Source organism: Pinus tabuliformis, chromosome 8 (genome assembly GCF_031772625.1).
Source record: "Pinus tabuliformis cultivar Carrire ecotype Pingquan chromosome 8, CPIR1, whole genome shotgun sequence".
Classification (NCBI taxonomy): domain Eukaryota; kingdom Viridiplantae; phylum Streptophyta; class Pinopsida; order Pinales; family Pinaceae; genus Pinus; species Pinus tabuliformis.
The window spans coordinates 30,592,445-30,611,429 of NC_142294.1; the positions used below are offsets into that span (position 1 = coordinate 30,592,445).

General features: G+C 39.9%; 1 pseudogene; it reads left to right on the forward strand.

The window, feature by feature from the left end:
• Positions 1–491: 491 nt before the first annotated feature.
• Positions 492–18,666, forward strand: LOC149233987 (cardiolipin synthase (CMP-forming) pseudogene; annotated as a pseudogene).
• Positions 18,667–18,985: the final 319 nt, after the last annotated feature.

Sequence of the window (18,985 nt, forward strand, 5' to 3'; positions counted from 1 at the left end):
CAGAAGTTCACAGGTGTTGGAAAACATTATCAATTGCCAGACATCTTCGTTAATCAAGACAGGTCTTGGATATATTGGTGATACCTCACGTTCCAATGATGAAGAGCAACCACAAGTCAAAGAATATGAAGAACAACCACAAGAAGAGAATTTGCATATGAATGATGAAGAACAACTGCATGAAGAGAAGCCTCATCCAAATAATAAAAAACAATCACAAGAAGAGAAGAAGTCTTTTGTAAAGAAGCCCTATCCCAAGAATGAAGAGAAGCCTAAAGTCAAGGTCCTATACAAATCAATCAACAAAGAGAGCTGGAAGACCAATGCTTCAAATCAAGATGATGCACTCATGACACCAACTCAAGATAGAACATTCAGGTATGGAGAGCAACAAAAACATTTTCAGGGGTGAGACAGCTTCAGCAGATCTTCACCCCATACACCCAGGTATGTGGATATATTTCATGGTTATTGTTACACATGTTCAAACTATGGACATAGAGCTCGAGATTGCAGGGGACATAGCAGGAGCATTGACAAAGGTTTTTATCAAAGACCTTGGAGCAGATTTTCTAGAAGACAAGATAGAATCCCAGAAACCTATAACAGCAGAAACTACAACCCTTTTACTCCATTATTGAGATCAAATGTAGAGTGTTATTTGTGCCATAATCTTGGCCATTTTTCATGAGATTGTAAAAGTGGATTGAAGCAGACCCCGCAGATGTAGGAAGGAAGGAATGTTGAATTGTTACCTATGTCACAACATTGGCCATTTTGCATGAGATTGAAGAAGCAGTTTGACATGGACCCACCAGAATCATGAAGGTAGGTCCTTCACCAGGAAAGAAGACAAGACCACCAGGGTCTGGTAGAGAAAGTAGGTATTCCCATGATCTCTCACATGATTGATAGATGCACATAGATAGGGGGAGTTTGTAGAAGGATAATGTTCAGAGGGGACTGTTAGCGCTCGAATTTGCCTCAGGCTGAGGAAGGCAGAATCCAAGGCAACATCAAACCACTTAGCCTCGTAGCTAGCCCTACGGGGACAGGAGAGGGCTCTCTCTAGGTCTATCTTGGCAAAAGGTCTTCAAAGGGCTGAGATGACCAATAAAGAACACTGATTTGGGTGCGGGGATGAGACACAGTTTTTGCAGAGGTCTTTTTGGGGCAAGGTAGGAGATTGTCTTGATGCCTTTGAAGGAAGTGAATGGATAGGTATGACTGGTGAGGATCTAAGGAGAGCAAGAAACCATCAGGAGTTCTCCTTAAACAGATGAAAACATAGATATTAAGCAAACTTAAAGGCAGAGCATAGAAACCATGAATTCTACCTTAACACTTCATTTACTTAATTTGCAGAAGAGAAGAGTAGGAAAATGATACACATAACAATCTTACAAGTACATGAGAGAAACACACCATCAACACAAATCACCACAAGAATCCCAAATAGTACTGCAAAACCTTGGTCTTTCCTTTGCCAAAATTGCAGAGATACAAAGAGTAATACAGTCTAAGCTTATCCCTCAAGAGTCCAACCATGAAAATGACTAAGAAAGTACATAATATAGGCAAGCTAACACATTTCCTTGCCTCTAGGGGTCGAGCTCATCATCCTAGGAGCTGTTTCAACCAATTCTAAACTGAGCACTACAATCTAGGCAATCAAAACAACTTGCCTCTATAAGCTAGGAAACCAATTCATTCATTAATTTTTTGCCATTTTATGAATGAATCTTCTAGAATAGGTAAAAAAGTGTCATGTCAACATGAAATTACATCAATTACATCAAAGAGGATGAAAAATCCCACCAAAAAGTCAAAACTAGTCAATGTTGCCTTTTCCTGAGCTGAAGGTGCAAAACTGGCAAATTTTCCCAACGCGTAGCGCGCCTTGCCCAACGCGTAGCGCCCCTCTGACACGTAGCGCACATGCAAAATAACACTGAGAAAAGCTCCCTGACGCGTAGCGCGCCCCTGACGCGTAGCGCACCCTTCCTGACGCGTAGCGCGCCCTCAGCAACATAGTGCATTTTGCAGGAGGCGTTTGGAGGCCTTCCCGGTGTCGAAATCGGGCACAGGATAGCTCGTTGGAAAGGTCTTTGAGTATACTTTCCAACCCAACCAGAATTTTTCAATTTGGAGTTCATTTGCCTTGTCAAAAATCAAATCGCCCAAGCCTGGTCAAAATGTGCCAAATGAGGCTGCCTCAAGGCAGAGTGCTGTTGCAGTCAACTTTTGGATGCCTTCCTCAACTCCAAATTGAGCTCATGATAGCTCATTGGAAAGATATTTGTGTCTAGTTATCATTTGATGCATCAATAAAGTCATTTGGCCAACCAAGCTAGGAGAAAACTTGATTTTCCCAAGGTCACTTCAGAGGTGCATTCGATTCTCCTGAGGCAACGGTATTTTTGACATTTCTCTAAAACCATGACACCTGTGTAAAAAGTGAGGGAGGTTTTTCTTCTTTGGCATGTTTTGGACAAAAACCTCTCTCAGTTTTCCAAAATTCATCTTTGATTGCTCTGAAACATCTTTTGAATGAAACTTATCCCGATGTGTGAAACTAGGAATTTTGTGGAAATGAAGCGAAATGAAGGGGATGAGGGGCTTCTAAATTCTTGGGGAAATTTTGGGGAGTAGGGAGGGATGTTAGGAAGCAGGGGAAAGTGGAATATCTGATATTGAGTGAGGGGAAGGGGTCCAAAAGGGAAAAACACAGGCCCAACATAGAAAATTGCCAAGTTGTAGCAAGAAACTAGGGTTTGCGCGAAAATGAGGAATTTGGGGGATCTCAGGGATGGGAAGTATTTAATAAGGTACATGAAGGATAGGGGAAGGTGTATGAACATCTGGATACAAGTTTTTCTAATTATTTGACCATCCAAGAGAAATTAGCTTTCAAAACCCTAGGAGAGGGAAATGACCTTGCCTGGGCGCAACTGAAGCATGAACAAGGTGTAAAATGACTCATTAGACACTGACATGATAATGACAACCCTATGAACGATGATAGACTCAGCAGAATGATGACATGGACCGACATTTGGACAACTTTAGAAGGAGTGAAAGCAAACCTTGGACCTAATGCCTAGTGACCAAATTTTGCTTGAAGACTCTTTGAAATGACAAAATTTGACCTTGACACTCTGAGACCACTTTGTAAGAGCATATTTGATCACTGGAGGAAGGCTGGAAAGACTGACACTAACAGGGACATAAACACAGGATCCTACGCAACAAGAAAGCAAGTTGATGGGGGTAGTTATGCAGAGGTATGTGGCACAAGTCTACAATTGACTGACAATTAATATGGATACAATAGCAAGATAGATTTGTAAAACTTATAATAGGTTCAACGGGAGAAGAACAGTTCAAGATTACAGGTCCACAGGAACAATCATATTATCAGGGGGGCTTGCAGAGATGATGCAGAGAGCAGGTTGTCAGAAGGACCCATATCATTTCGTGTGTTAGTCACCCTTTGCCATTGATGTCAAAGGGGGAGAGAAACTTGTAGTAGTACAGGGAGAGAGAGAGAGATGCAAGATGAAACATACCGTGTATGCTTGGTGTGTTGGCATCAATGACAAAGGGGGAGATTGTTGAACAGGTTGTCATTTATGTCAAAGCGAGAGTAGTTGCAGGATGATTGCATAGGTGTGCAGTAGGTCATTGATGTCAAATAAAGAGTAGGTGCATGTATCAGGTAAATGAGAGGTTGCAGAAATGAAACCCTAGCCCTAGGGTTTGAGTTCCTTGGACGATGAAGAGACTCATCTTTCATTGGCATTTTTGGATAAACAAATCAATGGCTTATCTCAAAGACCCTCACCATCAAATTCTTCTCGTCGAGATATTTTCTGTGGTATCCTAAGCGTTTCATGGTCCCTTGCGGTTTAAGAGAAACACCCAGTCAAAATTGAAGGTCCAATTTAGGGTCTTAAACCCCAAGGGTAGTTGAGATGATAATGATGATGTTGCGGTAAAATTGGATGATTGTTGAAAATTTTCTCAAGGATAAATATGTGGCAGCATTTTAAGAAGCAACGTAGGTTGGCCCAAAATCATGGGATCAAATTAAAATCTCAAAAAGGAATTATTTATATGGAGGATATATTAATGGGATAAATTTATTTATATGGTCCAAAATTTAAAAGTAACATTTGGGACCCATATTAATTAATATAATCCTAAGTTTAGTCCAAGGCATCCAACATGGTGGGCCCATAACCCATTTGTCCCAAAATTAAGCCTCTGGTTGACCCCTCTAGAAGCTCATAAAAAATCTATATAAACTAAGCTATGAACAATCAAGAGCATCGATTTTTTTTGTCTTATGATATAGAAGTCGAAATCTAAGAATTTGCGGAATTAAGAGTTTCATCTGTGACAAAGAATGATACTTGTGAGGTAGCATGAATTGAAGGCAATTCCATCTAAGGCAACAAGACTTCCTCTTGAGGTTGAGTCAGGGTTGGAAACCTCAGCAGATTGCAACAAGAGCTTAATAGAATTGTTCTAAAGCAGTGGATTGAGCTTCTTGAGGCAGTGCATAGTCCTCTAAGCCAGCGAAGATAGGCAAGGATCTTACTCAGGCAATAGAACACCAGCCCGCAAAGCAAAATACGTGAGCTCGCATTTGCTACCAAAACTAAAGCGAGAACAACGAGAAGACTAGGGCTTGATACCTATGGCCAAAAAAAAGGAAAATAAAATTCATTAAGTGGTCAAAGTAGAGAGTTATTTTGGTACGTCGATCTGAAGAAGGAAGGCTTTACGATTTTGAGATTTGTGGCACGATTTCCTATGGAACCTTCTTTTTCTTTTGGGAATAAGGGTTTTATTCTAGGTTATTTTTTTATTATCTCTTTTAGGTTTCACTGGCCTTCCTCTGCAGATGGATCTATAGAAGGGATCTAACACAAATCTTTGTGCAACGAATTCTATGATGATTCTTAGACCTGAGGTTTCCTTGAGACAATGATTAAATTGTATTGTTTAAGGGATATGTTGGGTATCTTCTCTTGCAAACTCAATCTATCCCTGCAAGGACCAAAGAAGAAAACAAAGCATGATTTGATTTCAATCTAAAGAATGTCATGTGACTGGGGAAGAAGACGAATAACAACGAATGGTTGTGAAAATTTGGAGCTGTCCAATTGCCATTTTTTGGTATATTCCTGTGGCTAAAGAAGAGCCTTAAAATTATTATCGAAAAGGCCCAGTTACACAAATAAAACCTCTGCAACATTATTTGACACCCATTGAATGTTTCTCAGACCAAACAAGGACGGCACAGATTTACAAGAACAAGATTGCAGATGGGCTCTCAAAAGCTAGAGTTGGGTTGAAACAAGGAAGCTGGATTATTCCAGTAATCCAGAATGGACATGCTAGAAAATATAATAATGAGCCATGGACCTAATTGTAGCCATTACAGTTTCTATCTCAGTTTTGTTACAAGGATAGACTTGCACTGATCTTTGGATGAAAGATGAATGCACTTTTCTAAATGTCATTTTTCTTAAGAGGCTACTGATGTAATTGAATAGGATCAAATTACAGTTTTTAGATGATAATGGATTGGACATATGAATGTCATGTAAAGGGATTAAAGCAAACATCTGAAATTTTATTTTTGTTATATAAAAAAAAGGGGGGACCTAGATGCATTTATTGGTGAAGTATTGAGGCAGCAATGAGTTCCTAGTGAAAAGGAAAGACTAACAGTAATGTTGTTGCTTAACAAATATATGATAATGACTTTGGAAAGTTGTGACAAGCAAAAGTATGTGAAGCAGAGATAGTGAGATTGAAGGTGCATAAGTGGCAGCAGAGAATGTAGGTAGTAGCAGCAACAATATCTGTGTAATAGTAGTATTAGAGGGTAGTAGTGTCAGCAGTAAAAGCGAGAGTGGTTGTCGAGGTAACAAAAAATAAAAGGAGAGGTAGGGTTCAAGCTGAGGTACAGGTGACAACAATGGTGCAAGGGAAGTAGAGGAAGGGTTGAAGCAAAGGTAGCAGGTTACAATAGTGGTGTTGCAGAAGGAGAGGTAGGGTTGAAGCAGAGGTAGCAGCAGTATATGTGCAGCAGTAGCATTAGTGAGCAGTAGTGGTAGCAACAATATGTGTACAGCAGCAACATCAATGGGCAACAGTGAGCAGCAGAGGTGACAGTGGTTGTAGCAATGAACAACTATTGTACGTGGGCCATTATCCCTAGTATGGGAGCCCAACCTTCAGGGAGCCTTTTTGCTTCCTTCCAAATTGCTGGAAAATACTTGGGAGTATTTTACTCCTTCTAGGTTCTCCTGGAAAGTATTGTATGTACATTGTACACTACATAATACAACGCTTGTTAAAGCTAAATCCTTTATGTACTACTCTTCATGTGATATGTTTTATGGTTTTAAAATGATACTCTGAATTTTTTTTAAGAATTTTCAAAAATAATAAGAAATATTGATTCACCCCCCTCTCGGTATTTCCAACAATTGACTTCTGCATGACGGGGACAATCCTTGGTGTAGTGATCTTCCTCACAAATGAGGCAAGGATATTTAGGCTTACATTTGGAGGCATCATCAGCAGACGGCTTAGGAGTATGTTGTGTTGGGGTATCAGATTTTTACCTTTACCCTTTTTCTTACCTTTTGAGGCTTTGTCTATCGTGGTAGATTGAACAGCATTAACCTTAGAGGTTTTACCAAGATTCAAGGGGTTTTACGAAGGAGGATTGGAATTAGTATTCGAAAAAAAAAATTGCTTTGAAGAAGCTTTATTGGATGTTTGAGATACTAATCCAATAATACCATCGACAGGTGGTACATCCGAAGATTTCGTAGATGTTAGATCCGAAGATGGCCTTGGAGTGTCAGGCAAGATTTCATATAGCGTGCCAAATTGGGAATAAACCAAATCCAAATACTGACCATGGGTAATGGCTTGATCTTCAGTAACACAACCTCCCATTTCTATGTCTACGGCGATTTTGTTTACGAATGATTTGGTAAACCATTTGGTTAACAACTCATCAGGGATTTCAAACTTGATGAGGCAACGTTGGCGATATCGGTCACAGTATCTTGTTTAAGAGATGTGAGCAAGTGGGTACCAGTTTCATAACGAACCGGTAGCTGGAAGTGTGTGAGGAAGGCCATGGCCAAAGAATTGAAGTCTACATAGGTACCTCGAGGTAACTCGATGTACCATTTTGCGGCAACACCCATCAAGGTTCGTTGAAAGAGGCGTAGATGAACAGAATTGTCAACATAGGAATTGGAAGAACACCATAAGTGATAAGTCATCACATGGCCCTGAGGGTCTTCTTCAGCTTTTCCTTCAAATTTTTGGCAATCGCTAGGAATCTTAGTGGGAACTGGAGGCCAATAAGGCGAATGAAGTATCAGATCATTAGTAGGCCTTGAGACATCAGGCAGTTCCAACGTCACTAGACACAGCAATTGCGAATTGAAAGGCATGTAAGGCCTTTGATAAGGCAACGTTTGTGGATTCCAACCTTGTTGGTAAGGATTTTTCCCCCAAAGAGGAGTATTTTGACCATGAGCGATACCCTGACCATAAGGTGGATTATGCCCCCACAAAGGTGGGTTTTGTCCAGGGTAGGGTTGATAGTGACCTGCCAGAGGCCGTTGATAACCATAAGGTGGATAAACATTTTGTGTGGCATATGGATTGTAAGGTTGTTGCAACTACTAACCTTGGTGATATAACTAGTGGCCCTGCTGCTGCAGGGGTTGGCCTTGTGGCTACAAGGTTTGACCTTGTTGATATAAAGGTTGGGTATGTTGCTACAAGGGCTGACCTTGCTACTGCAATGGTTGACCTTGTGGATACAAGGGTGGATTCAGTTGTTGGACAAATTGTGTTTGCTACTGCAAAGTTTGTTGATACTACTGCAAAGGTTTCCCCTGTTGCTATAAAGGTTATTGTTGAACAGTTCCTTGAGGAATTTCTTATTGGTATCGATAAGTTCCAAATGGGATTTGACCATATGCACTAGGAATGGGATTTTGACCACGTTTCATATGAGGACCTACTTGTGGAGTATAAGGTGGATTTTGAAGTGCTTGTGAACCATATGGAACATAAGATTGTTGGAGAGGTATCTCAGCCGAATAAGGTCGTTGACACTAGACATTACTTACTCCAGCTGGAATAGATGATTCAGCGGGATTAGGAATACCACTAACAAGTTGACTCACTCAGATAATGTGAGGTTGTGATTGATCCGAATGGAAAATGACATCAACCCTTGGTACTCATCCACCCATATTATTCATCGACCCATGGAATTTACCCATGGTATTGTAAATGCATCCACCCATGGTATTGTAAGTGACATCCACCCATGGTATTCATTCACCCATGGTAATGGCCCATGGTATTGTGACATCCGCCCATGATATTGTGACATCCACCCATGGTATTCATTCACCCATGGAATTGGCCTGTGGTATTGTGAAATCCACCCATGGTATTCATTCACCCATGGAATTGACCCGTGGTATTGTAACTAAGAAATACTATAAGTAACAAGTCACATTTTGTAAAAGGACAGATTGTCCGCCATAATGTAGCCCTTACAGTTTAGAGGCATGTAGCCGCCACATCTCTTCTCAGAGATAAGCTACCATTGCCCTAGCTGGTTTATTTCCACTTCTGTTTGCAAGCATATTTCAGTATTTTACAGTCATGAAATGAAGTATTATTTCCGTTGCATATCTGTCTCTATGGCTACCTCTGTATTTTATTGCATTCATGTTTAAATCCAGATCAGTCGGTTTTAATAAAAAGATTCTTTGTGGTGTTGCTTTTTGGGCAATCTCCTCTTTTTCTTCTGGCATTTCAAGTTTTCAAATCTTGGGGGTCTCTCTACCCCAAGATCCATTTCAATATTTTAGATCTTGGGGGCCTCCTCCCAAAATCTGGATCAGTGGTATCAGAGCAGGTTACGATTCCATGGGAATGAGGGTTTCATGCATATTTCAGTCTCAATTTTTTTTGCAGGAAATTTTTTTTTTGGCGGCGACTTTGCAGATCAGATCTGAAACATTGGGTACAAAATTTACGAAAACAAATACCATATCTGGATTCCTCTCAAAAAATCACCCAATTTCAAAAAAAAAATGGGTCGAATCGGAGTTCGGATGTGGGAGATATCGCTGATTTAAAATCAGTTATTTTATCAGAATTTTTGTGACGGCGGAACTGTTGCAGCGCGAATCTGAGGTCTGAGAGTGTCCAGATAGGGATTTCCAACTCATGGGAAGATGCAAAATGATCCTTCTGCTTCTAAAAACAGGTTATAATAAATATTTTGAGTTATATTGGCCGAGTTATGTCCATTTTAACTTTGGAGCAGCATTCGGAGTGGGTTTCCATTGGAGACGTGCCCTCCCACCCCACTTTAGTAGGCACCTGCTTCACATTCATCAGTTTCAACATAGCAACATTCGGCTTGGGTTATTTGGAGACGTGCCCTCCCACCCCAGGCTATGTAGGCACCTGCTACTTCATCAGCAACCAACATCATGGTTATGGGTCAACCGCATAAAATCCTTGTCATCGAAGTCCATTTGCTAGGCCGCACACTGTCAGCATCACAGTTGGTCACAAGCATTACAGGGTATCTCTATCCTTGGATCTTCGTTTATTAGGGTTTTGGGTTAACCACATAAAACCCTTATCTTCAGTGGCTCTTCATATTCAACAAAGGCTTCGCAGGAGGGAACTTTACGCAATGGGGACCATTGCTTCTTAAGGAGGGAGGAATGATTCGAATGGAAAATGACATCAACCCTTGGTACTCATCCACCCATATTATTCATCGACTCATGGAATTTACCATGGTATTGTAAATGCATCCACCCATGGTATTGTAAGTGACATCCACCCATGGTATTCATTCACCCATGGTAATGGCCCATGGTATTGTGACATCCACCCATGGTATTCATTCACCCATGGAATTGGCCTGTGGTATTGTGAAATCCACCCATGGTATTCATTCACCCATGGAATTGACCCGTGGTATTGTAACTAAGAAATACTATAAGTAACAAGTCACATTTTGTAAAAGGACAGATTGTCCGCCACAATGTAGCCCTTACAGTTTAGAGGCATGTAGCCGCCACATCTCTTCTCAGAGATAAGCTACCATTGCCCTAGCTGGTTTATTTCCACTTCTGTTTGCAAGCATATTTCAGTATTTTACAGTCATGAAATGAAGTATTATTTCCGCTGCATATCTGTCTCTATGGTTACCTCTGTATTTTGTTGCATTCATGTTTAAATCCAAATCAATGGGTTTTAATAAAAAGTTTCTTTGTCGTTTTGTTTATTGGGCATTCTCCTTATTTTTCTTCTCGAAATTCAAGTTTTCAGATCTTGGGGGTCTCTCCTCCCAAGATCCATTTCAATCTTTCAGATCTTGGGGGTCTCTCCTCCCAAGATCCATTTCAATCTTTTAGATCTTGGGGGCCTCCTCCCAAGATCCGAATCAGTGATCCACTCACATGGGTTCCACTTGAGACAAGAGGGATATTTGGATTTTGCCCCCCATGCTATGAATGAGGTGGTGCCACATTTTTTCCACTTGATGGGGGAACTGAGGAACTCATAGATGTATAAACCGAAACTGTCAGTTGCACCAGAATGGAAGGTTGAAATGAAGGTAACGGTTGTGTTGGAATAGCTAGTTGAATCAGAACTGAAGTAACGGCAGTTTGCACAAGGATATGAGAGGTCACGTTAGGAATAAATGGACCAGAAGTAGGCATAGAATTTGATGACCAAATTGGGTTTTGGTATAACAAAGAAGCATTGGGAGTTCCTGAAACTAATTGAGCCAAGGTCGCATAACCATGTGGAAGCATAGGCCCACTGTTTTCATGAGGTGGTTGAGATGGGACTCTTCCTGCATAAAGAAAGCATTTTTGGGGAAAGTCGTATTCAAAATCATTATTAACACTAGGAGTGTGAGTATTGGAGACTTCCAAAGGACCTTGAGCAGAGGTTGGAATCTCACCTTCTGAAGCCATAGGTGGAAATAGTTGGCAAGGAGGAATCCAAGATGGATGAGAAGATAACTCCAAAGGAACACTAGGTTGATCGTACGGACTATAAGGATGTTGAGGAGATATCACAAACAGATCAAAAAGTGGATTTGAAGGGTATAAAACAAACCTTTATGGATTCTCATGGGTTTTTGGATAAGACTCTTGAGAAGACGATGAGTCTCGGGGTGTGGGACGAGAAGTAAGGGGTTAGATACTTGGGACAATTCCAAGTTCAAATCCTTGAGCTTTAAGTGACTGTGAAAGTTCAGGACGAACTCCTTTGAGACCCTTCAGTATCAGATGATGAAGGGGAACTGTGAGGTGAACGCAATGGTTCAGCCATGATGACTTTCTCTCAAGAGAAGAAGGAGAAGAGATGATTTCATTGAGGGCTTTAAAATTAAAATTTACAAGGAATTACTCAATGTGAGGTCAAGAAGCAACTGCATGGGTTCGACATATTATCATTGGCAGGTAATTTTATAACTCAAAACAACAAATAAATCAAAAAAGGTTATGCTAGGCAAGAGGTTTTACCAACTATCCGTGAACCATTATATACATCTTAGCTGAAACCAAGAACTTAACGTACGACGTTTGATCTCCCCAAATGTTGTGTTTGGTGTATCACGTTTACAAGGCTGCTGAATTGGTTACCTGTGGCTAAAGGATAACAACCTAGTGGGGTCTCCCAATATATACTTGACAGTACGAGGAGCACAAGTCCTTGTTAGCACTATCTAATGCATAATCGTTCAGTGAGAGCATTCCCATATACTTGTCATACTGAAGTGCCTCCTATATACCCAAAATTATTGGAGAACCTTTGATATACTTCCATACTAGAACGGGATTTCACCCCCGGGATACAATGCAGGAAGTTAGTAAGAGTTGTTATGTTTAAAGACGTCGGAACACGTCTCTAGCCTAGATCTGTAGATATTTGTGTTAGGTTACAAATGCTCCTTAGATTAATTGAGGTAAATTTTAAGTTTATCTTGATTTAGGTTTCAATTTTATGGCTCAATGATGTCACCTGAATTCCTATAATGAAACTAAATGAGAAAAATGAAATAATTTCATTCGATGAAGGCTAAACTAATGAAGGAAGAGAGACAACCAAACAAATGCATCAATCGAGCAAAATGCATCAAAACATATCTCCTTAAATTTTCAAATGCAAGATGTAAAAATGAAAACTACTATTTCACTTTCACTAACAAATCCAATTTCAAAATGCAATCTTATGAGAAAAAAAATTCATTTTCCTTTCACTAAGATGCACTAATATTTTTTGTTCTTTTTCTTTCACTTTGATTCAAAATGCAAACTAATGCATAAGCAAAGGAAAAATGGAATTCAAAACAACTAAAATGAAAATTTCATTCACTTTTGGTTTTGAATAAAAATCGTTTCAAAAATACTTAAATGAAGAGATCCTTTCACTTTTCTTTTCGAAACAATGAAATCAAAACAAGCATACACTTTTAGTTTCACCAAAGCAAACAATTGTGATCTGCATTTCATAATGGAGCAAAAGCAATTTTCAAAGCACCAATATGATTCAATACTAATGAAAACAACTTCGCAAATATGAACCAAAAGCAACTTGAAAATGATGTCATGATCACAGTAAAACTCTTAAATGGAGGCAATCAATCTCACAGAGACAAGCCAAGTGATGAGTGAAGGGTGACCTAGACCTAGAAACCCTAGAAGAAAATCTAGCTTCAATCACACATCAACATAAGCCAAGAGACAATTGTAACCACTAAAGGACAACAACCAAGGCAAACAAATTTTGATCACACTGGAAAAAACACTCACAAAGGTTGAGATCCACTAGAACTAAGAAAAAACCCTAATTTTTTCTAGCGTTTGAGATCAGCGTGACTATAAATTCAAAATCGACACTGGCAGCACTTTTGTAAGACTGGAAAATGTGTTGGGCGAGGAAAATAAGGAAAAGATAAGAAAATTTCAAAAATCAGACTAGACTCAGCATTGTCAAGCAAAAACCAGTGATTGTATAAACCTACAGTGATGCACACAAACCAAGAAATCGATGGTTGGTCAAACTCATCAGAGAATCAGATTGAAGGAATGTATGGAAAGGTTATAGTTTCCCTGGTGGAGTCGTTATTTTGTTGTCTAGGTAAATCCTCTCTACGGATAGAAACGATCCCTCTAGCCCAATGAGTGGGTCTAGCAACAAACGAGACAATCTACAAGACACTTTCCTAAACTACAATCGAAATGAAAGAAGAGGAAGGAGACCTACCTCGTTCTAATGCTATAATGCACTCATTTGTTGAAGATTTTGATCGTTTGCTCCTTAGGCTTAGTCCTTATTGTTCACAGCATTTGAATACCTACACAAGAGGCCAAAAACACAACAAAGCATAAAAGTGCAACAAGCATAATCGAATGTAATCCACTTAATAGATCAAGGAGAATTAAGATAAATGAAGTATTGACACAAGCATTTATGGAAAGTGAACCAGCAGTTGTATATATTAATAAACAAAAGAGGAAGCATACAACCTAGGCCTTGATGTTAGTAGCCCTCCTTGAGTGAATGTCCAAGTCCAAGCTCAAGCTCTCCAAGCACTCCTTCTCCAAGCCAAAGTGAATAGCATGTAGGCACTATCTCAGCATAAGGGTGCAAATAATCAGAGACCAACCATTTGGGAATGGAAGAGGATGAATATATAGGCAGGGAGAGGGAGTTAGGATCTCACCAAAGATAGGGGAAGGTCCTCATCTCAAGGAGGAAGCTCATAGGGATAAGATCAAAGGGTAATATTGGGAGAATTCGACCACATCCACAACAAACAACATCCAGCTCATCATTCTAGAAGCTTCTAGATCATGAAGCTTCTTGTCCTCTTGGGAAAACTTGCCTTTTAGGGATCAACATGAATATCCAGGTAAAAACCGCATTGGCAACGCTAGGCTAGTATGGTGCAACCTACCATCAGCATGAGTAGGCATTGTCACAGTCGCATTGACCAAGAAATTAGGATTTTGAGCTCATTTGCTCAGGGAAGGCTCAAGGAAAGTCTTCATTAGTTCTTCAAGGAGGATCTAGATTGCATATCAGGATGGATACACCGCATAATTGCCAAGTTTTGGGCACTCCGGGGTATGACACAGGGAAGTGTAGGAGGTATGACAAAATATGATGTAACAAATGGGACTTAGTTCGAATTTAGGAGAGCCATAACCTTGTTATTGAGTCAGTCCTCCTCCAGTTGGTTATCTCTTCCAATGATATGGAGAGTTTGTTAATGCCTCTTGCATTGCAAACTTATACAAAGTTATTTTATGTTGCCATATAGTCACATATGAGTCATGCTTTTATTCAAGGGAAGTCAACCTATGTCGACCATTTTGTGGTGTCTCTTGACTCATTTCAGTCAGCCATACCCGGTCTGTCAAGTTATCTTCGGTATCACATCAATTATTTAGTCATTGGCTTGTGTCGGTTAAGAAGGTCTCCATTGACTTCTTGCTAGCAGGTCTGCTCTTATCGACTCTGAAAAATTGCTCTGAGAGTAGGCCTAGAGTCGCACCCTGACCCTATTTACATCATTGATAGGTGACCTTGTGCTCAGCATTGATTAGTATCATGGGTCTTTGACTGAGTGGTTTCCCTTGTGTTCGACGTCAGCTTACATTATCACACATTGGCATTCGTGCAATACCTTGGTTTCCATTTGACCCTATTGGTGGACTTCTCGCCTCTGTGTCAACTTTCATCATTGGTTGGTTCAGAGGTTTTTTGTCATGTGCTAGCCACATCTTGTGTATACCAGAAACGTACTTCGGAATGATTACTCGTCTCTTTTTGTCTGAGTTCTTCCAAATTATTGTCTTGCGGGTAACACTCACATTGGTTGATGTAGGATGCCTTAATTCCTTTCTTCCAGTAGATATTTTTCCATCGACTCCAACTCATTGCTTTGGGAACAAGATCTAGAGTCATTTTTTCAGTACCATAGGGTTTGCAGTCATCAGTAGAAGACTCCTTTGCTATCGACAGTGAGAATACATCAATGTCTCTCGATTTATAGATTCTCTCAAGTGTTCGACTTCAACACATTTATTCGCACTTGTTAGATTGTACTGGGTACCTTCACTCTCATCATCATTATCGGTGAGTTGTCTTGCGTTTGTTAATGGTATACATCAATGATCGGTAATCAAATGATTTCTCACATGGTTGACTTCATCTCATTTATTCCCATAGTGTAGAAATATACTATCTGTGGTCGATGAAGACCTCGGGTTGTGTTAACATCTTGGTTTACTTGTCAGTTCCTTCAGTTTTCTGCCAATGCTACCAACCACCCTTATATGTTGTAGTTCATCTCAACAGCATTCTATATGTTGACACCCGAGTTTTATGCAGTACCACTATTCCACCTATATGACATGGTACTATTATGAGGATCAATTATGCAGCATCAATGATCATACATTCTTCGAGCATCATTGATCAATTTTTCTATATGTGATATTGAGACATAGTTCCGTTGTGTTCTTGTGTGACTATGATCGAGCGATCTACTATGTATTCTATAGTCTTCTTTGTACACTTATGTATACATGATGGATCTGCGTTGTACTTGATTAATGGACATGCTTTACCATTTCTAAGCATGGGTATGCCAGCCTTAGACATGATTCTTCTTTCTGATTCCTTCTACACATATTCAGTGGGCTGGAATCTGGTGATTTCATCTCAGGTTCTCAAACAATCTCTCTTTGTACTTAATACTTCGTCCATCATGTACCCCTTCTGACCTCATATATTTTAGGGGGCATCTGTTATAGCATCATTCACCACTCATGTAGTTATGATGCTTTGATATGACATTGGGCAGCCCTTTCCCATTCAGACTATCACTTATTTAAAAACAATATTTTCAATTCTATACGTGACTCTACCCTTATAAAAGTGTGTGTACACGCGGCTACCATAATACCAAACCCGCGTACATAATTTAAAATATGAAAAAAATTAAATATTTCCTATTTCTTACACGGGGTTTACGGGTTTCACCGAAAGAGCCCATAGCCCAACTGAATCAACTAATTTCTGGTGGTATTTCTACACCTCATGGGAAGGCCTAAATCGTAGAAGGAGATAGGATATCGACATTATAGTCCCTTTGTTCCCAGATGAACTCTGATTTTCCATGTGCCTTCTTCACTCCCAGTCATAGGAAACCCTTGTTTCCTTGCAGAGATGTTCATCTTCCATTATATGACATCCCTTGTACATGCTTGAGAGGTGATCTTTGAGGCTTGTGTTGGACGGATCCAGAGGAAGGTCTCGTCAGTGTTGTGGTCAAATCATTTTGTATTTTTCCACTCCTATTTGTTGATATCAATAAAGAAGCTCTGTCTTGTTCCTAAAATGTTATGATCTCATGTTTTTTATGATTCATGTCTAATATATCATGATTTATATGTTTATGCTTGATTATCTAACATGTTTATTATGCACGCACTTTGAACTACTTGCTATGTATATGCTTCTCTGAATTGTGTTGCAGGTCTAATCACTTTGGAGGAAGCAGAGGGTTTGGACCCTACGGGGTCGACATCAAACGTAGGATCTACAGGTACTTCTCTCTAACCCAACTTTAGTTGTTTTTATAGTTTCTTTTCTTGAATGTATGCTTCTTGTTGAGAGTCTACCTTCGATCTGTTGAGGTTGTCAACCCTTACCTTAGGGAAACTTTTCCCGCCAACAAGCTCCAAACAGAAGTAAGAAGTAACCCAGAAACAACCAAACAATGAGCAAAAAGGAAATGACCTTAGGAAAACTTTTCTCGCCAACAAGCTCCAAACAGAAGTAAGAAGTAACGCAGAAACAACCAAACAATGAGCAAAAAGGAAATGAAGATGACAGAAAGTAGTACACTGAAATATGGATGAGGAAGGAAAAGGAGTAGCCTATAACTTCAATGACAAAATGAAATCATCATGGCCTCAGGGGGAGTTTCTCATGAAAACAAAGAAGAATCTTATAAATTCCTAAGATAGAGCAGCAAAATCTCAAAGGGAGAGTAGCCCCTAAAATGTCTTCAAAGAGTGGGTTAAAGAAATTTAGATCCAAAGAATAGTGAAGGTTCCTGCAAAATGTTTTCATCAAGAAAGTTAAATATTTTTCGAGATGGGAATGATAATGCAGATGTTGAGGGTCAACAAGAACCAAACTTCTTTCTCCATGGGTGGTTGAAGAGACTTTGGAATCGAATGCCAGATAATGTTGATATATGTTTAAAGATGCCATGAAACAAATAATAGGTCAAAGAGATCATGAAAATTGAGGAAAACAATAACGACGCAACGCACAGATGACCAATATCATAAGGACGAGTTTCTACCATGGACAGAGAAAATTATAAAACCCCCCAAACACAGTAATGGTAGTAACAAGGACCGGCAACAGAGTATGGTGAAAGACTAGTTCCCAGTAGTCCTGGTATTGAAACCCCTCAAATCCATCATCTCCTTCTTTCTCACATCATCTTGCCAATTTGTCTCCCTTTTCTTTCGACCTCTCCCCATCTGGTCCCACTTCCCTACTCCTTTTTTATTCTCACCCTTAAACCCTAATTCCTGCATTTCAAAGTCTACCTCCATGCAGAACATATTGTATTCACCCTTTAACAAGTGGGTTTCTAGTCCTCTGTTTTTGTGATCACCCACTTGGCAGCTGTCCCAGTTGGTCACTCCTCTCTCTCGCAGGGAAATTTGTGTTCAAGGAGAATGAGAGGGAAGGGGAACGGAGGAAGAAGTCCTGTCAATAGAGGATAAACGCATTTATAAAGAAACATTTTCCAAATGGAGCCAAGGTGCTCATCCACGTGGGAAGGTGGTAGTTCTCCGATGCTCAACCAGTTCATGGAGTTCAGTTAGTGTCAGCGTCCTTCAATAGTTCCCCTAGATTGGAGCTTTCAGCTTCAGATGCAGCCAGGGTTTTGTGAATTTTCCCAATGCCATCTCCATATCTCGAATGGTGGCTAGTCCATTGCTTGGATGAATGATTCTAATGAATTGTATTTTCCAGCTTTTCTGGGATTGTTATTCGTTGGAGATAGTGATTGGCTTGATGTTTATGTGGCTCAAAAATTGAAGATAAACAATGTGTTAGGATCATATCTTGATCCTCTTGCTCATAAGGTTTTGATTATCTCTGTTGCGTTGTCAATGATTAAGAGTTATCTTCTATCTCCTTCTCTTGTTGCTTTGCTTGTGGGAAGAGATTGTGCACTTATGGGAGGTGTGATCTATAAAAGAGTTGATTCTATGGGTTGGGAATGGAAATATTGGAGCGATTTCTTTAATGTGGAGAACAATGATGCAGAAAAAAATCGAGCCTCTCTTCATCAGCAAGGTTAACACAGTTTTGCAGCTAGCCTTGGTTGACCTAGCTCTACTTCAGCCTGAAATAAGAATGGACGATTCACTCATTCTTGTGACATGGTTAAGTTGGTTGGTGGCAACAACAACATTAGCATCATGGGCAGGTTATGGATCGTTATACTTCAGATAAGTTCTCAAACAACTCTAAGAAGTCCAAGAATAATGTCTAGCAGCAAGGCCCAAGATAGTCGATAGTCATCTCTGGTGTTGGAAGAAGAGTTGAACATATCGAACCTCATTTTAACATACACTAATATGCGGCAATAAAATTTTCCATTGTCACTGAATATTGACCCCAGGAACAGTGGACGAGGCCCCACCAGTAGCACCAACAGTTGATCGAAAGCGAGATCTGACCCTGGTGCCATACACGAATTCACCAATAGATGGTTTCCGACATATTATGGTTGGATAACGTTGATTGATAATATTAATGGTTGATATATGAC